Genomic DNA, 23,972 nt, shown 5'->3' with positions numbered 1-23,972 from the left:
GTCTGGCAGTGAAACAGCACCCACCTCACAGCATGACTTCTCTGAAAGGGTCTAACCTAGGTAGCCATGATGCTGGGAAACAATGGCCCGGGCAAGCCCAGCCCAGTTTTAGCTAAAAAACGGAGCCCACGTTGATTCAAGAAATCCTAAATGCAGACAGTAGGAAACAGTAGGTTTTCATCCTCCAAACTGTTTCAAAAATCCAGTTAAAATCAAGCAAGTGACATACCTTAAACTATGTAACCAAAACAGTTTTTGTTGTTTTTTTCACAGTAATTACAGGAAGGGATTAGTAGGTTTTTACAATGTCACAGGATACAATGTCACTTGATACCCTAAGAAGGCTAGTTTCGCAATGATCCTTAGGGAATTATCTATAGCTACATTTCTCCAGGAGCTGTTAGACCACCAGCCTCAGAAGTTTCCTGTACCCTTCTTTCTCTAAATTGGGAGGATGCTTGCATGCCCTGCCTTACCAGCCCACCACTCCAGAGGCCACTGGATGGGGATGTTTCCCTGTATGGCTACTTAATCTTCCCGCCTGTTGGAGCTCCTTCCTGAGTCAGAACATCTCTACTTATGAAGCATAAAGGAAGTTTTACTGCAAGGGAGGAGTCTTGTTACATTTTGGGCATTAAACAAACCCACGCTTAGATTATGTTCTTTTCCTAGCATTTCACTCCCTCTATCAGCAGCCGTGATGGTTTGCAGAAACTATTCATTGATATATAGGATGAAGTTTTGTTTCTTAACTTCCAAACAGATCTTGCCTTAGAACATTTCATAAAACTGATATGAAAACACTTCCGAATAACTGTTGCCATCTGCCATATTGAGAGGATCTTCCTGACGAGGGCTGTATAATAGATACATGCTTCGTGTTGAAAGTACTATGACATTTCAGGAAATGTTCTGGGATCATGGGATAGAAGATGCAGAGATCAAAGGTTTAGGCTTGCTTTGAAGGTGAATTTGTTAGGTTTCCGGGTAGTTCATACCTCTGTTCTTGCTTTACTGCGCTGAAAGGATTCACAAGGAAGAAGCATGTTTTGTAATCCAAGCGAGCTTTTAAAAAGGAAAGGGAAAGTTTCAGGTTTTACAGTCTCAAAACAAGGGGATGAGAAAAACCACGTGGGAAGAATACAGAAACTGGGAGCATATTACACACACAGGTGTAAATGGGGAACTGCCCAGAAGCCAAGAGGCCAGGAGACCAAGAGGACAGGCCTGGTGCAGGCCCAGCAAGGGAGCTCTCAAGCATGCTGGAGGCCCTCCTTACAGCCTGCTGCTGAGCTAGGGCTGTTAAAATAAAGAGACCTGGCCTTCCTGCAGCCAAGAAGTGGGGTGTGGGGTCGGGAGAGGTGAGGGGGTGGGGTTGGCATATAATACCTCTGGCTGGGGAGGCATGATTGAAAGTATGAGCTGATCTTATTGGCTGTGTTAAACGCATCTGGGAGATGTCATGGACAGTGGTCCTAGGTGGAGGCTAGGTTTGGGGTTTTCGCTGTGCCAGGGGGTTTAGTTTGCACATGCCTGGTTCCAATGGTCAATTAGTGTGCCTGATCTCTTTCCAACCCCTTTGCAGGCATTGGGGAGACAGCCCCACTGGTCCCTAAATGTAGCTACCTTTCAGATTGAAAAGTCTGTTAGATTTTGTTCATTTTGACCTTTGTCTGTCTGAGACTGTCCATGTTAGCAGAGCCATGCATCACACGTTCACACTGAGGTCACACTGGACTATGGCATTCAACGGTGGCATAGTGTGGCAGCCCAGGGCTCCGATGGTTGAGGGGCAGGCTGCTGCTGCCTGTAGAGTCCGCCATTGCAGCTCTTGAGCTGCTTCCCAATAGGAAGAAAAGATAGATTCCCAGCTGTCTTCGGATCTCCATGTAAAACCCCAACTAGAGGAAGAAAGTGACCAGCATTGAGTAAAACTGTACTTGGGAGAGACATTTCACAGCCTTTACCACAAGTGGTGAAATATGCTATCTCACTATTACCAAACCGGAAACCAAAAACATTTATTTAAATCATTATACATCTGTCAATATTATATTCCTAAAAAATAAATTAGACTCTAATACAACATCCCAATTTGGGGTTAAAATAATCTTACATTAAAAAAAAATCAGTAAATACGTATATTTACATAGACCAAATAATGTTTACTGATACTCTAGTAGAGATATGTATAAGTAGAAATAACTTAGTGTGTTTGTTCCTGCTTCATAGAGAATGACATAAATTGATTTTCAAGGACAACTAGGAGATTGAAAATCTGTTATGATTTTATTATGGCAAGTTTTTAATCTTGAATATGATCCTGACAGATGTGTGAGCACATGTGGTTGGTGAGAGAGTTTGCTGCATGAAAATGCTCCTCATTTTGTTGAAGAAGAAGTTTCTCTGCTAAGCTTTGCTTTATCTAGTTTTCATGTTATCTAACATTTGGTTATGTCAGACGGTATAACTTCAGATACCAGTTAAGTATGAGGGATATAGTTCTCTGTATTCATTAGACATTTTCTGAAGGACCATCAAGACCTGACCCTAAGCATCATACTGCCTCTGAGTCGTTTTTCACAGGAGATTATTTGAATGTGGTTCTTGGGTGGCAACAGCAAAGATGACAATGATAAGGCTGTTTGTTATTTTCTTGTAAATAAGGTAAATGTCACTCAGCAAATGTGTCTCCTGATCTGCCTCTTGCACAAATCAGCATTAAAATTACTTTGGAGAGCTCTCAGAATACATGCATTTTGATTAAATCATTACTGCTTAGTGGGTTTGCTGGAAATGTGAAATGGTTTCCTGGTTCGTGCATTGGAGTTTTGGGGGTGGCTGCATGTAGATCAAATCTGTATTTATAAGCAAATCTTATTCTCACCTGAGCTATCAATTTTAAAAGGTAAAATAGTAACGGCGACTTTGAAGACATGCAATTGAGATGCCAATGGAAGCAGACTATCACATTTGCCTCATTTTTTTTAATCACTCTTTTTCTTTTATTTTTTTTCACTCTTTTTTTTTCTATAAATTACACAAACATACTCAGGATAATGCCTGGAATTTCTAAACTATTTAAATAGAAGTTGATTTTAAAAATCAATTAAGCATTTTAATTTAGGGATTTTATTTCTTGTTAGAACTTTCAGCCTTGGCTCAGGCATTTCCCCATAGAGTCTGACTGCCCGGGCCTCAAGAGCCTGCACAGTAAAAGGAGAGTGGAGACGGCTTTTTAAAAGGGGAAATGATCACATCACCCTACAAATGTTACCCTCGCCCCACGAAAGACTTTCCAAATGCTGTCTTTTATCGTTTCGTAGGATTGCTAAGAGTAACTAGCAGATTTATTTGTACTAGCCAGAAGATATAATTAATAATGAGAAGACAGAAATACTTTATAGCTTATAAGTATAATCTTAGATAAAACCTACTAATTAATGAACTTAATCCTTTAAAAAGGAGACACAAAGCAAAGTGATGCCAAAGGCTATTTTTTAAAGAAATTTGTTTGTGAAACCCTTGCTTCTCTAATACATTACCATCTGAAAAGACCCGCTCATTGGAATTCCTTCTCTCAAATTACCATCTGAATGACTTCCTAATTATATTCAGTAGGGCGGGGATTGGGGTGGGGAGAAGAGAGAGAAAAGGCTGTGTGTGTGTGTGTCTGTGTGTGTGTGTGTGTGTGTAAAATATAGTGTCTGCTTTTTAATTCTTCTTTCATGCAAACCTCATTTCAGATGTCTGCCTAGCCGGTTGTAGGAACTTCCCAGTTTGTTCTTTTCCCTCCTTCTTCCAATCCATCCTTTATGGCTTGACCAGCTTTGCTCCCTTACTGCTCTTCCTAATTTAAATGCCAATAGTTCTCCCTGAATTTCCTCACCAGAGGCAAGACTTTTCTTCCTCTGCTTTTTTTAGAGCTTTAATTATATTCTTGCATCTGCTATCAATGTCTACCTTAGAGTTACTTACACAAGGGCTTATTACCAACCTATGAAAAGATATATTCCTATCAGGCACAATATCCCTTTCCTTCTGGGCTCATAACTTTACCATGTGTTGCATACAATGGCGTTGTCACTCAAGGAAACTTGTTACACAGTGGTTAGTTGGCAGTTTGAACCCACCAGCAACTCTGAAGGAAGAAGCTGGGACAGTCTGCTTCCACAAATATTGCCATCTTGGAAATCTTATGGGGCATGTTCTGCGTTGTCCTACAGCACTTCTCAACCTGTAGGTCGCGACCCCTTTGGGGGTCGAACGACCCTTTCAGAGGGGTGCCTAATACATCCTGCATATCAGCTATTTACATTATGATTCATAAAGTAGCAAAATTACAGTTATGAAGTAGCAACGAAAATAATGTCATGGTTAAGGGCCACCACCACATGAGGAACGGTTGTTAAAGGGTTGCCGCATGAGGAAAGTTGAGATCCACTGTCCTACAAGGTCCCTTCAAGCAGGAGTTTGACCGAGTGGCAATGGGAACAGTAACTCAGCAATTGTGTGCTGACTGGGTATCTTCAGCAACAGTCAATTGTCCCCAAATTCACCAGTCTGCAGCTCAGGAATCATTATTGTCTGAACTGTTGCAGAAGTTTCTCCATACAGCACAGGACTGCCAATTAGCTTGTGGTTTTCCAAACAACATTCCACTTTCCAATTTCCCCATTATTGTATATGCGAATGTTCTCACCTGGGGACTGCTTTCATTCCACCTGGAATAAATTCCCCCTAATACCACTGCTTGTGGAAATGCAGTCTACTCATAGCTCCACGTAAACGGTTTTATCCCATAGAAACCACACTGATTCCCGGAGCTGGACATCATCTTTCCTCTTCTGGGATCCGAGAGCACAGTCGGTTACACTTAGCATCCGTTGCCCTATGTTGTAACCATTTATAAAATTTCTGTTGCATAGAACCGCTTCTTGAGCTCCCGTTATGTGCCAAGGCTTTGCATACCTTTACTACATAATGTTTACATTTATCGAATCAGCTCAGCTGCAGCAGGTTTGATTTGGGACTTGCTTACATTTATTACATAAAATCACCTATATCTTACCCATTTATGCTTTCCCAGTAGTGTAGATGAATCTGTGAGCATGCATGTACACACACAAACACACACACACACACAATCACCAAACCATTCCGCTATATAATAATCCTTTTCTGCCTTCACCCCGTGGTCCAGAATATAATGTAATCATATTAGCTAGCATAATGTCAGGTTAGGGAAGATGAATATGGCTATGATCACATGGAAAATAGCGAACATAATAACATTGTCACATTACATTAGTATAGAAATGTTGTGTGCTAAATTACAGTTCAGCTTCAACCATGTTTGTTACCATAAGGCGATAGTATATCACAGCCCTGCTGGTTTGGTACTATGGCTCAGGAGGGTGTGCGCACTGCCATTACAACACTATTTTCAAATTTCTAACTTTTCCCAAGAGAAAATCTTTCTCATAGAAATAGATCACATCTTTTTTATGGGAAGAATAGAAATGCTCACAGAAAGCAAGATGAACTACATTGGGCTGCGACTCGTTGCCAAGACATTTAAATATATCCCCAGCTTCGTTTCTCAACTGCACTTGTTGTTTAAGAAGGGAATCCAGTATCTACTGCCCGAGCATCCCTATCAGAACCACTGGAAGGGAATCGCAGTGTGCCCATAAATCACTTCTCGTTACGCTGCTTTCCCTCTTATTTAGGCCTGTCAGTAACATTGAGCAGTGTCAGGAGGCTGAATGAAATGTAGCTATTAGCTGTGTCCACCACCAGATCCTTAGTGTGAGTAGGATGAATCTCATTACCTAGGCTCATTCCAGCTTGCATAAATGGTATGCTTAAGCCAAATCATAAGCCATATGGTTATTATTGTTCTGTGCCGTTGATTCGGTTCCTACTTATCGGACCTCAGGTCCAACAGAAGAAAACCCCACCCACCGTGTAAGGACTTAAGACAGAGTGATGGGAGAATCGGGGTAAATTCTCTTTAGGTTAAACCATAAAGTATTAAAATGCAATAAAGCATGCATACATTTAAAAAGTACCATAAAAATCAGAAAGAAAAGCATAATGTGTGTGAGAGAGCTGTAGTACATAATAGAACTGCTATCTTCTGCTATTTAATATGAACTTTTATATTTTCTTCTTGTGGTAATAGACATCATATGAACAGATATAAACGGAAGCATTAGTATTTTCCTTTTGCAGTTTGACAGCGAAATGATACTTTCAAGCTGTTAAGTAGGGAGTGAGTGTTGCTTTGTTAGAGTAATCTAGGTTAGTCACCTGCTTTCTCCAAGCAACTGGACAATCCATAACTCTGTGTCGCCTTTTGTTGTTATTGTTGAATGGTGTTAAATAGATTCGAAATCATAGCACCCCTCCATGACAAAGTAGAACTTTCCCTTATGCAATCTGTACAGGAGGAGATCTGGTGGTTGATGGCATTTATATGGGGCAAAGGGCTTATTAGAGAGGCTTGAGGGCCCTGGTGGCATAATGGTTATGCAGTGGGCTGCTAACTGTAAGGTTAGCAGTTCGAAACCACCAGCAACTCTTAGGAAGAAAGATAAGGCTTTCTACTCCTGTAAAGAGTGACAGTCCCAGAAACCCCTGGGGACAGGTCTACCTTTTGAGTCAAAATTGATGGCACAATTGTGAACTAAGGTCAGTGGTTTGCATTTATCAGCCATTGTGCTGTCAATCTCTGGCTTTCCTTTGGAATGGATTTACCTATCCTTATCTACAGATTTTGCTGTTTACTTAATTTCTCTCATTGCCTTAATACATTGCTAGTACTCTTCTTCGCTGGTCTTATGTAAAGAGTAGATCTCTGGTTTTTGCACTACTTTGATAATATTCCAACAGAGCCCAGCTAGACAAGGCTGTGTTAAGAGAAGCCTTGCCAATCGCCTTGCTTAAATGTCCTGAAGGGATTGCAATGTTTCCAGTTCTCACGGGTGATGTGTCACAGAGACCTCTGATGACAGTCTCCCGCTGCACAGCTCTCTTTCTGTAGGAGCGCGTACACTTGGTTTGTGGCCAGAGTCCTGGTAGCCATGGTATCTAAGCTAGGTTGGGGATTCCACTCTATCTACAGGGCTAACTTTGAAACTTGTAAAACCAATTTCACATAAGGATTTGGTCTTTTCAGCCTAGAGGGAGTGTAAATCATTTTGAAGGCATATATTAATTAAGCAGATATGAGAAGAGAGGAAAATGTTGCTTTCTCCTGGTTGTGGACTATTTCATATTTTTTAAAAGACTCTATAATTAAACAAAAGTAAGCTTCGACCTTATGAAATAGATGTTTTATTTTAAAGGAAGGTAATTGTGATTGGATTTGAAAGGGGGAAGTCAAGATCAAACATATATTCTTTGTTGCTGTGGATGTACCTAACTTGTACATAAGAAGGGCTACAAAAGATTTTCATGCAGATCACAGGAACATATTCTTATATGCATCATATGCTTGTGTATATTTTATAAATTTTACATTTTAATGTTTATATATTTTTTTGATTTTCAACTTACAAATGAGGATATTGAGCCATGGCTAATTTAAGTAACTTGCCTGGGCTGTAATGGCTCCGAACAGTTGTACGGCCATAACGTGAATGTAGATCTGCCCAGTTTCCAGCCCAGATGAAGCTATTTACGACAAGATCCCTCCCCAAATTATGCTTGATTCCTTGTCAGTGCCAAGGACAGGGGCATCCACACAACCGAGGCACTGGGTGTCCAGAGCAAAGGGCCCTTGAGGTTCGGGAGACAGACACAAGGAAAGAGTCTGGGTGTCACAGTGGAAGAGGACTACAGGGAACTGAGACCTTTCAGTAACTTTTGTATACGATAGCAATTATCATCTCACATTCAGTTCTTCCTTATCGATGACATAAGTACACACCAGTGCAATGTCATCACGTGATGTGTGGCGACGTGACCTACAGCACCTGTTCATATTGAGTATACTTCTGTGTTTGTATCGTGCTCTTCGCCATCACTCTTGCCTCCATCGGGTTTCAGCAGCATCCAATTAACTGTGAAGGTGCAGCTTCGAACAACAAATGGTGAACGGTTAAGAACTTAATTGTTATTTCAAGACAGCAAACATGGAGATAGGTGAAGGGTCTGTCAACACACGTTACATAACATAGGACTGAAATCATTTATGATTGCCTTGTAACACTGTTTCTTTTGACTATCTCAGACCTGTAGAATGAAATTACATGTTTCAAATCCATTTTTGATTACAATTTTCCATACATATGGTGGTAAGCCCAAATAGATTACTATAATTTCTTAGAAATCTTTATTAAACAAAGTAACAGTATGTGAAGCTGTTGTTTCTCTACGTATCCCGATCTAGATGTATACACTTCTGAAGGTAGTGTGTACATTGCTCTGCTCTTTCCCTGAAGAAGTCTATACTCTTCAATTTACAGCACATCCAAAGGGCAGTGTTGGCATCCTTGAGGGATGCAAATTGTGTTCCCTTAAAATGATCTTTGAATTTGAGGAACAAGAACCCACAAAGTCTGAGGAGACAAGCCCAGGGCTCCAGGGTGGAGAAGGTAAGATTTCCCTATAAAACTTCCTAGGACAGCCGTGCTACCTGGAAAAAAAAAAAGAGCAGGCTCATTGCCATGATATAAAAAAATATTACTGGGTGCAACTTTCCTGCTTTTCCCCCCTCACCAATGCTGTCTTCATTTTCTGAAAATGGCTCTGTAATAAGCTCCCGTGATCTTCCTTTATCCTTTGAGGAAATCAATCAAAATCACTCCTTGGGAAGCTGAAATGTTTTTCTAAACTTCTGAGCTGACCTCTCTGCCTTGACTTGAACTGGACCAGCAGATCCCCTCGGGCATCTTTGTTTTGAGAAGCCTAAGGAAGTGTGTCACTCAGAGAACTTGCTGTCAGCTATCCTCTGATCAGAAAGGTGCTTAAATCATTTTTGTTTGAAATAAACATATGCATGCATAAACTGGCTTCTTGGTAACGGATACTTTTGGACTTACCCACATATATATTTTTGTTCACATATAAATTTGAATGTAAATTTTATTTCATCAACTGCTCTTGTTTACATTATTAAATTTTATTTATTTTCAATGAATCAAATGTATTTGTTACAGTAGAACCAAATATTTAAACATCATTTTTCTTTTTCTTTTTCATTTTCCATTTATAATGAAAAGTTCTGTGAACCCATGAAAACACTTCCCAAATTAACTGCCTTCAAAAAACTCCATGAACCAGAAGAGATTTCTTCCATTGCCTAGTTGAATTTAATGAGTGCAAATAACTGCACTAGCATTTCTAGTGCTGAAATTACTATTAGCAATAATAAAAAAAATGTGTTCCAAACTCAGAACCTATTTCTTACTGTAGTAAAGTTGATTATTCCAAACCTCAAACTCACTGCCACTCCATCAACTCAGATATAGAGTGACCCAATAGGACGGGTAGCACTGCTTCTTCCGGTTTCTGAGGCTGTGCATTGTTATGGGAGTGTAAAGCCTCATCTGTCTGCCTCGGACTGCTGGGCTTGTGTTAACAGACCAATTTATAATCCCTTAAGCCATCAGGGCTCCTAGTGAAGGTAGTAGTAGCATAAAAAGTGAAACTTCCTGAGAATATGAAAGTGTTGCCTCTGCGGAGCACTTAAATAATAGAACTGCAGAACCTGCTGCTTTGTGGAATACTTTTTCTTCTAGTGATGTAAATTGTTGCATTGAAAGAGGGCCAATGGATTGTCAACATTACAGTAGATCATTTGCAAATTTAAGTCAAGATTTTCTGTATGGTTAATAAATTTCTGTAGCCATTATGCAAACCTTTTGATGAAAAGTATAAGCCAGAGCGGCTGCTCTATTTTCCATCAGTCAGCTCTCCATATTGTTTTGTTTGCAAACTCTTCAGCCCTAAGTTATTTAATTCTCAATTTGCTGCAGATGGACTTGAGGATTGTTGTAACTTGAACTTGATTGATAGACATGAAAGCAGTTTGTTTCACAGAGATTGTATGTTGTCACATTTACACCAGAGAGATATGGTTTGGGCTTCACTTATAAAATGGAAACCCAAATTCATGAGGAACATCAATATTGGAAATCCACTTTGCAATGTGATGCTGCTACATTAGAATAATTGCTTAACCTGAGCTAACTTTTTAGGAAGAAATGAACAGTTTGGGTCCCCAGAAAATGGAAGGGTTTTAGGGGGGTTTACATGAACTTGTTGCTCAGTTTGGTCCATTTTTAGAAAGTCACCTCTCAAAATATGGTAGCATAGGAAAAGGACAACCCACCACATATGCCTAAATAATGTGGGAAAGTTTGGTCAACTATTTTTTTAGTGCAATAAGTATAGCTTGATATTTCAACTTGTCTATAAATTCCACTTCTAATTTTTCTCATATATATCTGCTAAGAAACCTAACTCCAACAAATGGATAATTGTCCATGAATTTATCAACTACTATGTTAAATTTCTTCAAACTGTTGAAGAAATAGAAAATCAAGGACATTGCTGTTTCTGTGAAGCTTGCCAATCTTATTTTTCTACATGCAGGGGTCAGTCCCACTATAGGGCTACTGATTTGTGAGGTCATTATTATAAAAGGCAATTGAAAATTTTAGAACATAATAAACATACCATTTTCATATTATGAACTCCACATTGACTTAATCTTTTAAGATGTAGGGGAGTTGTTTTCTGGAAAGAGTTGATATTTTTCCTACTGTTCTATTGCTTTACCCATTTTTTTTAGCCTCAACTCACCAATGGGCATTTTATAAATTATATTGAAGCAACAATTGGATGTTAAAATATCTTTCTAATACATGTTGGAAAGCACAGGCTAAGGCAATCAGTGCAACTCTAGAACATACCCTCAGATCCTAGAAAATACTGCTGAAGACCAGACCCAATGAGATATCAAAGGAAGAGCTGAAAACAGAACCAACAGAGTGTAATTCTAGAGTATTTATTTATGCTGGTTATGTAAAATGGAGAACAAGCCAAAGATGATTTTTACTAGGATTCTCGTTCATACATGTACAGGTTTATTCTAAATTTAAAAAGTTTAACTAAATCCCTGTGATCAGTGGATGGCTACAGACAAGTTCCCTCAGTAATACTCTTGATCTCATTTAGGGGATCTCCCAAAGAAAGATCCCGTCAATGCTTATGTTTTGAAGGGAGCTGTTGGTCCAGTTCTATTCTAACCTCAGAAAGTTACGGAGACTAATGTTTGGAATTCCCAAGGGGAGATCTTGATTGATCTTCTCAAAGGAAATAGGGTGATCATGGGGGCTTATTCCGGAGAAGTTTTAAGAAAATAGGAAACTGTATAGGTGAGTAAAAGGTCAAGAAATTTGTAGCAAGGGGTTTCTTTTCCATCCAACCACAAACCTGATACTTCTTTGAAGGTGGCAACAGGTGTCCATCGAAAGACAGTTTCGTAGGGAAATCTCACCCTATATGCACTACAGCCCCTATTTTGTCTTTTCAGACTTTTTGTTTTTGTTCCCAAAATTCAAAGAAATTTTCAAAGGAACCCTATTTTAGAAGGAAGACTGCACTGGGTAAGTTTAGGATACCGAAACAGCCATTGGACTGTGGTGTTAATTGAAGAGTGCAGAGTTCTTCAGAGGAGAGGCGGGGAGATGAAATCACCATCTAGGTGGAGGACATGTGGAGAAGCAATAGCCTCACATTTTGATATTTTTTGTTCAATAAAGATAAGATTTTTTTCATAGAAATCATTTTATTGGGGCCTGTTACAGTTCTTATAACAAGCCATACATCTATTGTATTGAGCATATTTGTACATAGGTTGCCATCATCATTTTCAAAACATTTTTTTCTACTTGAGTCCTTGATATCAGCTTCTCTTTTTTCCCTCCCTCCCCCACCCTCCTACGCTCATGACCCCTTGATAAATGATAAATTTTTATTATTTTCATATCTTACACCATCTGCTGTTTTCTTTCACCCATGTTTCTGTTGTTTATCCCCCTCGGAGGTGGGGTGGGGTTATACATTGATCATTGCGATCAGTTCCCCTTTCTCCCTCCTTTCCCCTACCCTCATGATATTGCTACTCCCATTATTGTTCCTGAGGGGTTTATCTGTCCTGGATTCCATGTTATGAAAGCTCTTATCTGTACCAGTGTACATGCTCTGGTCTGGCTGAAATTGTAAGGTAGAACTGGGATCCTGATAGTGGGTGGGTGGGGGGCAGAAGCATTAAAGAACTAGAGGAATGTTGTGTGTTTTGTGGTGTTATACTGCACCCTGGCTGGCTTACAGTTGGCCTTTGGGTCTTCACTCCAACTCCTGTTATTCACATCAATATGATTGGGGCTTTGGGCGGGGGGTGGGGTGGGGTGGGGAGTCTTCTGATGCCTGATTACCTGATCCCTTTGACACCTCGTGATCACAAAAGCTAGTGTGCTTCTTCCATGGGGGCTTTGTTGCTTAGTCAAAATGGGTACATAAGCAAAAGTGGTGAAGAAAGCTGATGGTGCCCAGCTATCAGAAGATATAGCATCTGGGGTCTTAAAGGCTTGAAGTTACTCAAACAACCTTCTAGCCAGGATTTCTATAATTTTGTAGCAACCCTTTTTGCCCTGCCTTCATATATTGCAGTAGTTTCATCAGAGGAGCCAAGCTGTCCATGATTCAGTAGTAAATTGAAATACATGCACAGAGCTCTTCTTGTTAGTAATAGAGTATTTACATATCTTCTGTAAAGATTTTGAAATTTCTGAAAACAAAACAAATACTTCCAAATGCTGAATATCAACTATTTCACTGTCGCAGCAGACTAGAAAGCAACAGCGATGGAAGCCCTCTGGAAGTATCACTGAGGGGCGAGCTCCCCTTTGTGTCACCACGTATTACACCATCCGGGACACACTGCATCTTGCATGAAAAGAAGGGTGGGTGAAACTGCAGGAAGTTATTTCAAATCGATTTTTCTTCTTAAACAATGTGGATATGGTCGACAAATTATGCGTGAATGCATCCAAGACATTCTTGCAGTCTTATCCCAGTGACTTAGATACAACCCTGTACAGAGAAGTGTGCCAGTTTTATTCTTAACATAAGAACAAAGTTCACAGATCCAGGAAAGACTCACAGATGAAATACAATGCATAGTCCCAATGTTGAGATGGCTTTGTGCACCATCTCAAATGGTCACAAACTGTACAGCAGAATGTTCATTTGCATTCCCAAAGAGACTAAAATACCTCAGCAAATAACAATGATTCAAGAAAAACTCAATTCATTATCCTTATTAAGCACGGAAATGCTATAGTTTGGTAACTTAATTGTGACAAATATATCAATGACTTTATAAGAGCATATTATAGAAAATTAAAATGTTTTACGTCATAACATGTTACGGATGAGAGATCTAAAATGAAAAATAGTAATTTGTTGTAATTTATGTTCATTTGATCATTTTTATTTATGGCATTTATTACAATGCAGACATCAAAACTGATGAATGAGGCATTTAATGCAAAATTGATAAATTTTAATTTGGTGGAGAAATCAATAGAGTTTTACCTTGATTGTGTAATAGTTAAGTTCACGGACTCATTTCCTCTTTTGTCAAACATCTGGAATATTGTTTTTGTACATGATGTGGTACGTAGGAAAAACCTTAGTACGCCTGCATTTTCAAAATCCACTGCCTTTGACTCAGAGCCACCCATGGTCTGGAGAGTAACTGCCCCGGTGAGTGTCTGAGGCTAGAAATCATCACAGAAACAGAAGTCGCATCTTTCTCTTGCAGAACAGACTACAGGAATTGAAAGTCTGACTTAATAGTTAGCAGCTCAAGATATAATCCACTGTTCCACCCGAAAACTTGATCATCTCATTCTGCTAAAATGGTATAGTGCTTTTTGAAATGAATCACTAATATAGTTCATCTAAAATAAGTTATATCATTGACAGCTAATTGTGTGTGTGTGTGTGTGTCTATACTGTTCAAATGCATGAATAAGCATGGGGAAAACCTTAGATTATCATGTTTAGGGGCCTCTCATGACTTAGTCTGGCCATGGGCAGAGCGGCACAATCTCTCCAGCTGCAAAACTCCCTTGAGACGTTAGTAATGAGTAGAGTTTCACATTGTGGTGGAGTTTTTTTCCCCTCTGATTCTTGGTTCTTAGATTTAATTTTAAGCATTATGTTGCATAAAGCCTTCTTTTCTCTGCTGCTCAGTTGCTACTTCTAAAGATGAGTTAAGAATTCAGTCTGCTGTCTAAGGCATACTGTCATTAACTCTCAGTTGTGGTATAAAAAAGGTACCGATTATGAAATAGAGATGGGAATTTTCTGTGTTATTTCTGTGACAGCTTTCCTACAGTTCTCAAAAATAATAATTTAATTCTTGATAATGATATCAGGTAAAATATGTTCTAAGGGTGTTTTTTTTTGTGCTTGGATGAGTTTCATGATGTATATGGCAGAGCTTCAAAATGTTCTTGGAATTAAAATCCCTTATCTTTAGTTGCATTTTTCCATGAACTGCTTAAAGTCCCCATGAAGTGGGAAAAATGAGCAGCTAAGATTCAGAATTGACCAGAGTTCTGGTCAATTAAGGCATTTCAAGTGTTTCAGTATGCTGTTTGCCATAGTTTTCTTTTTTGAAAGTTGTTGAGGCAGAAAGAAAAACCTGAGGTCAAAGGTTAGCAGCATGAACATGAGGGTCTTTGGAAGACACGTGGGAGAGGCCCAAGAGAATTCCTAGAGCTCAGGGCATGAAAAGCCACTGAGATTAATAGCAAAGGCCAAGGAGCCGTCATACTTGCAGGGAAGAGAAAGAAAGTTCTGTGGAAATAAGGTCAAGATAAAAATAATGTTGCATTTGGATTAAGGAATAATTCAACCTACATATATATTCTTTAGGGTTGAATTATTCCTTAATCAAAAGAAATAATTATTCCTTTAGGTTTCAATTATTCCTTAATATATGTGTGTGTGTGCATCTGTGAATAAAATGCACCATGCCCAACGATGCTTTATCCTTCCCTGAAATAAACATTCTGTGTCTTTAATGAGATTTACTGAAGCAATTAAAAAGTGTAGAATTCTTTTATGGGGAAGAATTATGGCCTCCTCGACTACTCTGGGCTATGATACATTATGGCATCTCTAGTAGCATTGTGCACTAGCATAAAGTACAAGGATGATCTGTTAGTTCTGATTATTATGAAGTACATGCTTTAAATGACCCTAAGGGTCTAAATTCACACCCCTCAGAAAATGGCCTATATTGTGTGAGGTTTAATCCCCACAGGATTTGGTGAGCTAGGGAGGTACAAAGGTGCTTCTTAGCTTGAAGCGATTTCAAAATGGAACAAGTCTCAAAAAGATGAGCTGATAGAGAAGGATGTTTAAAAAATGGGTCACAACCAGGGAGGAGGCTATGTTTGGTGGAAACTGTGTTCATGTAGGTGTGAACACTTCTTATAAATATATAACATATGACCCTTTTGGGTGAGAAACAGATGGAATATGTAGTGTAAAATAAAGAATACATTTTGTTTGTTGTTGTTGTTTTTTAGTGGTACAGTGTATATTTTGATATTGGCAACTCTCCTGTTTGCAAGCTTTCAAGACCTCCTCCGGATCCCCGTAGCTGAAAGCAATGCTGACATTGTGAATGGTGCTGGGTAAAAGCAAACCACTGAATTTGCAAAGCATCTTGGTGTGTTGTTCAAAAAGCCCAACCACAGTTCTAGTTCAAATTATTGATGGTCCCAACTTGAAGAAATCCGGAACTTAGTAAACGAGTGTTGCTGGAACCGTGATGACATAAATCAAGGCTGTGCTCTCAAAGGTCCTATTCAGAACCAATGTTCCATTTTGCCAAATTAAAAACAGAAAAGTGTCAGGGAAATGCCATTTCCTCTCCACGGCAGGAGGCATCACAGAAGTAATTAAACTCCATTTGGGTGACTCAGGCATATTCCTCTTATTGACAGTGACAATGATTCTGTAAATCAAAACCTAGAAGCTTTTCAGTGTCGTTGGAAGTGTTAAAGATACAAATCCAAGCTTCTTAAAATTAAATCTCATGTAACTAAAATTGATCTATGGAGTGTAGCATAAAAGATTATTGCTGGAGTCTTGAATTTAGCCGCCCTTCTGAAAATCAGTACCTACAAGTTATAGTATTATTGTTGTTGTTGTTGTTGTTGTTGTTTTATCGGAGTCTCTGGAAGCACATGAGATATAAATCCAAGTGTAATAGTTCTCCAGTACCTGCTATCATTTATGGTTCTAGGATCCCTAAGAAAATCCTCTATCCCATTTAATTCTATCAATTGGTGATATTGATGTTGAGTTCCCTGGCATTCTGGAATTCAATTATTCAGCACTAAAATTCTTCACACTTGTGTTATTCTGGGTTGACTAGATAAATAAATTCATAGACACTCATATGTATACGAAAGAGCTTTATATAAAAGAGCAATTATATATTGAGAAAACATGCCAGCCCAGTCCAGATCCAGTCCATAAGTCTGATATTAGCTCATATGTCCGATACTAGTCCATGAATTCCTCGTTAGACTCATGCAGCACATGCAATGATGCCAAATGCAGGAAGATCACAGGCCAGTTGGTAGAAGGTCTTGTGGATTCAGTGGCAGTAGAAGCATCTCAATACTGGCACAAGTCTCCGTAGGTCTCCTCTAGCTCTTTGAGTGTCTCAATAGCAGGAAAGGATGGCAGAGAGAGAGCAGGTCAGGCCTCCAGTGAGCTGTATTTTTCTCTTGTGTCTCCAAATGAAGTCATCAAGCTGTGACTTGATTGTCAGGCTAGACTCCACCCCTTTGCTCAAGTTGACAGGAGATTCTGTAACTGCCACAACACTCTTGCACAACAAACGACTCTGTAAAATGTGCTTTAATTCCTAGTATGCTCAGCATGAACTTTGTGATGTAGACAGGTGTGTACAGACATTGGTATAGCCACTGAACGCACACAGTCTGTGTCTTTCCGTTTGCTGGCTTCCTCAACAGGACCACTTTCTTCTGTCCCTGGTCATACTTTTTCCACCCTACCTAGGAAAATTCAACTCATATAGAGGACTCGGCTCAAATCAAGGTTTATCCAAATATGATGGTTTTGGATCAGATAGTGATTTATTTTTCTTTTAGATTTCCTATTACAATCAGTAGATGCTTTTATTCTGTGTGTATATCTTTATTTCCCAATTATATTTTAAGTCACATTCTTCTATTACAATCAGTAGATGCTTTTATTCTGTGTGTATATCTTTATTTCCCAATTATATTTTAAGTCACATTCTTCTATTTTTGGTGTTTCTCATTGTGTCTGGCACAAAATGCTCAGTAATATTTGCATATAAGTATTTTGAAGATTTCATTAGTTAACTCATTTTGTCATCAACACCATTGCTACAGTGCTTCATTACTACTTATTCATCAATTTATGGTACTGTAGTGACTTTAATGTTGCGGTGGTGATTGGTACTATGACATCAACAATTGAAATGCCATCACATTCTCCTAAGAAGACAAATTTCAACATAGATTTCACATTAACCCAGGAAGTATTAAAAGAACATGGAAGAAATATACAGAATATTTGTATCAAAAAGCATTTCCAGTGTTCAACCATTCCAGGAGGTATCATAGTTTCAAATATCAATGATATTGAAGGACGAAGTCTATGTTGTACTTGGAAGGCAGTGGCAAACATTAAGGCTCCTGGAATGGATGGAATATCAATGGAGGTATTTCAACAAACAAATTCAATGCTGGCAGTCAATGCCAAGAAATTTGAAGTCTACCCAACCAACCAACTGGAGAGACCCATATCTAGAAAGAGATCTTAAAAAAAAGAAAAGAAAGAGGTCCTATACTTGTCAATATGTGATATGGATCTTCAGTCTGCTAGCATCCTGGAATTCAATTATTCCAAGAAAAGGTAACCCAACAAAATACAGATGTTATTGGAAGATGTCTTCAATATTATATAGAAATAAATTTTTGCTGAAAATATTTCAAAAACATTGTAGCAGGACATTGCCAGAAAATTGCTAGAAGTTCAAGTTTATTTCAGAAGAAGATATGGAATAAGGAATATCACAGCTGATATCAGATAGATCGTAGCTGAAAGCAGAGACCACCAGAAAGATGTTTACTGTATTTTACTATCTACAGAAAGCCACGTCTACTTTGTGGATCACAACAAATTATATGTCGCGTTGCCGAAAATGAGGACTCCCAAACACGTCATCATGCTAGCGAGAAACCCGTACACAGAAAAAAGACCATCATTCGAACCGAACAAGAGGCCATGGTGTGGTTTAAAATGAGGCAAGGTGTAGCACAAGGAGAGGTATTTCCCTCACTTGTACAATCCGTATGCAAGCTGAGAAGCTGAACTCTGTGAAGACCATGTCATCAAGATCGGAGGGAGACTCCAATGTGCAGATGGCACAATCTTGCTTATAAAACTGAAGACCGTTGGCACTTATTCATAAAGATCAAAGACTGGTCTGTTAGAGTAAACCAGCTTCTTACAACCACGGGGGTCCTAAGTGCAACTGCACGGCAGTAATATATAAAGATCCTAGTAAAGTCATAGCGAATAAGAGAGAAAGTAAAACAAAGGAGTCAGGCACATTTTATGACAGCATGCTCAGCTCCAGGATGGCCATAATCTCAGCAGCCAGATTCGCACACGAGAGACTCTTTACTGTCTGGGGAAATTTGTAGGTAGTCCTAAGACATGCATATTCCGTAGTTACATGTGTCACAAGGTGGGTGGTAACCACAGTAAAGTGCCTGAGCTCGCAGGTGAGGAAACCTAAGAGCTGCCTTGGGGGAAGGCATGAGGGGGGTGGGTGCTGCAGTGGGAGGAGCTACAAGAATGTCTGCTTCTACAGGGAGACAAAACCAACCATGTGCTCACTGTAAGGCAGCATGGCTGTTAGGGGAGAATCTGTGGGAATGCTATTTAAAGCAGGATAATGTACCTTGGCCTTTATCTCTAACTTACCAAAGTGGTGGCTTTCCTACCATGGAATACTAGCTTTCCAGATTCCCTCTAAGTTAGGGAATACAGTCCTCATCCTATTTCCCTCAGGGTTAGTTTCCCACAACAGTCTTCAAAATGGATTACCCGTTACCATAAAGCAAACAGACAGTTTTAAAATACAAATATTTTAAAACGAACAGTTTAAAATATTTCATTTAAAATACATGAGAAATGAAAAAAGAATGAAGTTTAAGATTCCATTTTCATTTGATCCCAAATCGGTGCCCACAATTAAGCAGAGATCAAAAAATAAAAAGCTGTGCCTTATTGGGCAAACCTGATGCCATCGACCTCTTTGTTGTTCTGCCGCTAAGCACCATCAAGTCCGTGCCAACTCACAGCGACTCCATGCTTGACACAACAAAACACTGCCCAGTTCGGCTGGCTGCGTCGTCCTCCCAATGGTTGCCGGCTGTGAACCCTGGTTAGTGTGTTAAAAACCAAGATGGCACCCGGAGGACTCAGATGCACCAAGGCATGTTCCTTTCCGTTGTCCTCTACGCGTTTGGGTGGTGACCGATAAATAAGGAAGACAAAAGCCGAATCGATGCAATAGGATTATGGTTTTGGCAAAGGATACTGACGATACCGTGGAGTGACAGAACAACTAGCAAACCGGGCTTTCATACTTTGGCCACGGGAGCAGGCGGGACCAGTGCCTGGACGAGATCTCATGGTTGGTAAAGTGAGTGTCAGTCAGAAAGCCGGAGACCCGCACCGAGAGCCGTGACTGCAGGGGCTGCCTCTCTGGGCTCACAGACAGCAAGAATGGCGAGCCTGGCCAGGAGGAGTAGGGGCAGGCAGTGGTTTGTTCTGTCGAACATTGGGGTGCTCGCACTCAGAACCCATTCAAGAGCATCGAACAAGGCAACACACAGTTCTTTTAAGGAAATATATATATAATTCATAACATCTGGCAGTATTATTGTATGCTGCATTACATTATTGTAAATGTCTGTGTCTTTATTCCCAATATTAAGGACCCATGTGCAATTAGAGGCTGGGAAGAAAGAGCTTTTCTATGTGTGTTTGTATGTGGAAGGGTGCTGTGGGAGATCTAATCCTCCTTCTGACATCAAAAGTTTTGATGAATCCGAATCAAGTAATTATCTCTGTTCCTCTCAGTTTCCTTTCTACCTGAAACTAGCTGACAGACAGCCCTTCATTCTTCAGATTACAAAAAAACAACGATGTCAGATCTCACAAGCTAATGACATGACTGGCCAGTCTGCCCTGTGACATCCTCGTTTCTGACCTGTTTCCTGGGAATTTTGGGTTTTTCAACTACTCTTTCAGGATAATAACCATAAACTGAGAAACACCCTCACTTTAGACCTGCTTGCTCCCACGACTTCCTTGGGCTCAATAAGTCACTATGAGTCAGAGCAAAAGGGATTCAAATAAAGGCTCAATGTCAAACATCGGGTGTTCCAAGTCCTTGAAAAGGGCATATTACATTCCTAGCTGCAATAGTATCTTTCACCAAGAGGAAGGCCGTGACCCTTCCTTGGGAATCTTTATTAATGACTTGATTACTTTACTTCATTGCATGACAGCCCAGGTTGAAGCATGATTCCCCAAGTCATGTTTCTGGCATACCTAGCCCCCCACCCCCACCTCATCAACTGTCATCCTCCATGTGTGGTCTGGAGGCCTCGTCAAAGACACTTTAGCACCAGGAAAAGTCCAAGGTTCTGTAAGTATATATCAGGCACCAAGAATGAAGACCAACTATTTGGGTATGTGTATGTGTGTGTTTATGTGTGTGAGAGAGAGAGAGCAGAGAAAGAAAGGAATATAGGTTGACCAAACACCATTTCCTATTTTCTTCAAAATCTGCCTGTCTTGCTTTGCATATATTCACATTAAATTTGAAAAGTGCTAGAATCCTTAGTTGCTTCAAATAATTGTATTTTGCTCACTTAACCTGTTCCCTTCATTATTACCTAAACCTGAAGGAATAATCACATCATTGAGAAACAATGACATTTATTTGATCTTTTGTATCTAAGCTTTAAGCTTTGGGAATATTGGGATATTTGTTCAGCAACAGTGTAAAACCTCTGGGGAAAATGATGTTATTTCTCTTAGAATAGCATATCTCTTGTATGCCCTGTTTTAGTCTACCAGTGTCCTTGAGGACTTCTCTAAGTATTTTTTTTTTCCTTTTGCAATAGCTACAAAGAGCCAAATATACACCTGGTGTTATACAGGCTGAATTTAAAATATTATTTGTCCCTTTATTTCCATATTCATTTCACTGAAAACAGCATTTGTGTGTGTATGTATGTATATACATACATACATACATACATACATACATATATATATATGAAGAAAAGGTGTGCAAGCCACATCTGACCTCTTTTGCAGCAGAAGGGAGAAAAATCCAATTCAGTATCTACCCAAGGATAATTCCTAGTGACCAGAGGCCAGATGTTTCCACCATTTCATCTTCTTTACCTTACTCTAACATTAAGCATCCCTCCCAAGGCACTCTACTTCTCTGCTCGGTGTGATAAACAGTTGCGATGACTACCCAGAACTCACAGATAGTACTCACAATTAGAGGGTTTCTTACCAAAGCTAACACATTACAACATATTTAGGACACAGTACTTTTGTCTGCAGCACCAGCCATTTGGTCCTATTGCCTCTGCCTTGCTAGGGCAAGTGTTACAAAACTTTAACACTGATAAATGCCCGAAGGACGCCCCACTGTGCAAGCCAGCCTGCTGCCCACAGGAACTTGGCTTTACATTTTCTCTGGGTGGGAAGCCTGCCACTTTGTTGAACAATCTCAGCGCTGCTTCTCTGTTGCATCTCCATGCAGGGACCTCAGACACACTTCACTCCTGGGTCCTCTTTATAGGTGGTTATTGGATCCTCTGATCTTGCTTCTGAAATATTTCACCCGGTGCTAAAGCTGACAAAATGACGCATTCCCTTGAATGGAATTTTATATATCCTGTTTGTATAGTCCCATTCAAACATTTTCTGACAGTTTACACAGACTATGGATGGAAGTCATACCAAGTCATGTCACTTTACCACATGCTACAACGCCACCAAGAGGCACAATATTCCCCCCTGTATTACCATAATATTTTAGGAGAATTTTCCCCTAAACTTTGCTTAACAATTCTTAGAAGGTTCTATTTCCCAATCTATATAGCGCACAATTAGTTTGATAAGATTATGGTGATGCCATCAGAAACATAAAAAATATTTACAAAGTAAATTTCAAGAATACAATGATTTGTCTTCCTGAGCAACAACAAAAGAAGGTAGTAAAATGAAGGATTGGATTAATCTAGTGATTCAGAAAATGTAGTTCCTGGACTATGTATTAGAGCTTAAATTTTCTGAACCCTGAATTTGATGCCATCAGATGGCTTACAGTGAAAGCCTTAAAGTCATTTTCATGAGCCTCCACATCAATCCAGCATCCATTGAATTCTTTCTGACCATTTAACCAGTGAAGTGAGTAGCCTAGCCCTCAGGCAGAGGCCATTAGAGAGCTGATGACTACTCTTCCCTAGCCAGTCCAGGGAGGTGGGTACAGCCTAACCTTTGTTGGCATGTCTGGGTGTGGGCCAAATGAAATGTGGGATGATAGGGTCACATGGTCACAAGCCATAGCCTGACTCCCTGCATCAATCCTGCGAGCTCCTCGGCTGGCATCATGTGCATGTCCCAGTCCTGGTCCCATTCTCACTCCTGTACTCTCACCTGCAACTGTGCTCTATTGATCCACCACCAATCATGATTTCTGGACAGTTTCCTTTACTCTCTAACTTTCATAAATCTTTGGATGCCTTCATGACCTTGTGCTGATGGTCATCCTCATCTGGATAATGTGTTTTATCTTTGTCTTGTCTTTGTTCTGTTAAAGATTGAGGTGCCCCCCCCCCCCGAAAAAAAGACACATAGTAGAATCAGCATTGTGTTACTCTGGAGATGGTTAGCAATACAGGCACACCACTTCCCTTCTAAATCCGAGACACTTGGGAAAGGGGTCATCCAAACAGCATTTTAAGAGCCTCCAGATGATTTTGATACAAGATCAAGTTGGAGAACTACTAGAGAAGGAGACTTTTAAAGTCATAGTTGTATGCCTTTCAGAATTGAATCAAAGACTTGATTCAATGCAATAAAAGTTCACCTAAATGCAAAAAAAAAATTGCATTTGGGTAGCATGTGCTTGTGTGGCTTCTGTAGTTAGGTCAGAGAAGGGCAGTCTTGAGCTGAGGGACTTGCAGTAGTTCATGCAGTCTCTGGTCAGAGGTCTGCCTGGGACTGTGGTCGCACGTTTGTGACACCGTTTCCCCAGCTGCTCTTTGACTAGCCATGGCTATGGCTTTATGGTGATGGTCTTCCTCATTCGGATAATTCTTTTCTGTCTTTGTCTTGTCTTTATTCTACTTAAGACTTAATAAAAGACTGTCCATTATTTTTGGCGATAAAACTTCATGACTAGATTTAGGAGCAGGTTTTGATGCAAACGTGGGTGTTTCGTACATCTCAACTTTAAGTAAATAACACACATTTTCATTTTGATGATCAGCCTCTTCAGTTGGTTGGCAGTCTTGAGATTGTGTGCAAAGTTCGAGTTCACATTGTCGTGCTGTGAAAAGTTTAATTCAAGGCTAAAATCCCATTGCAGTGTGAAGTGAATGACCAAATTTAATTCCTACATCTCTTTATACCTTTTCCTTTTTTTAATATCATTTTATTAGGAGCTCATATATCTATCACAATCCATACATACATCAGTTGTGTAAAGCACATTTGTATATTCATTGCCCTCATCATTCTCAAAACATTTGCTCTCCACCTAA

The 23,972-nt window shown here is 39.7% G+C and overlaps 1 protein-coding gene across 23 annotated transcripts in view; it reads left to right on the top strand.

Moving 5' to 3' along the window:
- NRXN1 (neurexin 1) overlaps positions 1–23,972 on the top strand; it is a 1,284,195-nt gene that overhangs the window by 656,072 nt on the left and 604,151 nt on the right. The gene's annotated exons all lie outside the window — the stretch shown is intronic.

Source organism: Echinops telfairi, unplaced genomic scaffold, assembly GCF_000313985.2.
Source record: "Echinops telfairi isolate 266 unplaced genomic scaffold, ASM31398v2 ScPeMD7_7475;HRSCAF=8513, whole genome shotgun sequence".
NCBI classification, from domain to species: domain Eukaryota; kingdom Metazoa; phylum Chordata; class Mammalia; order Afrosoricida; family Tenrecidae; genus Echinops; species Echinops telfairi.
This window is presented reverse-complemented; position numbering and strand designations above follow the sequence as displayed.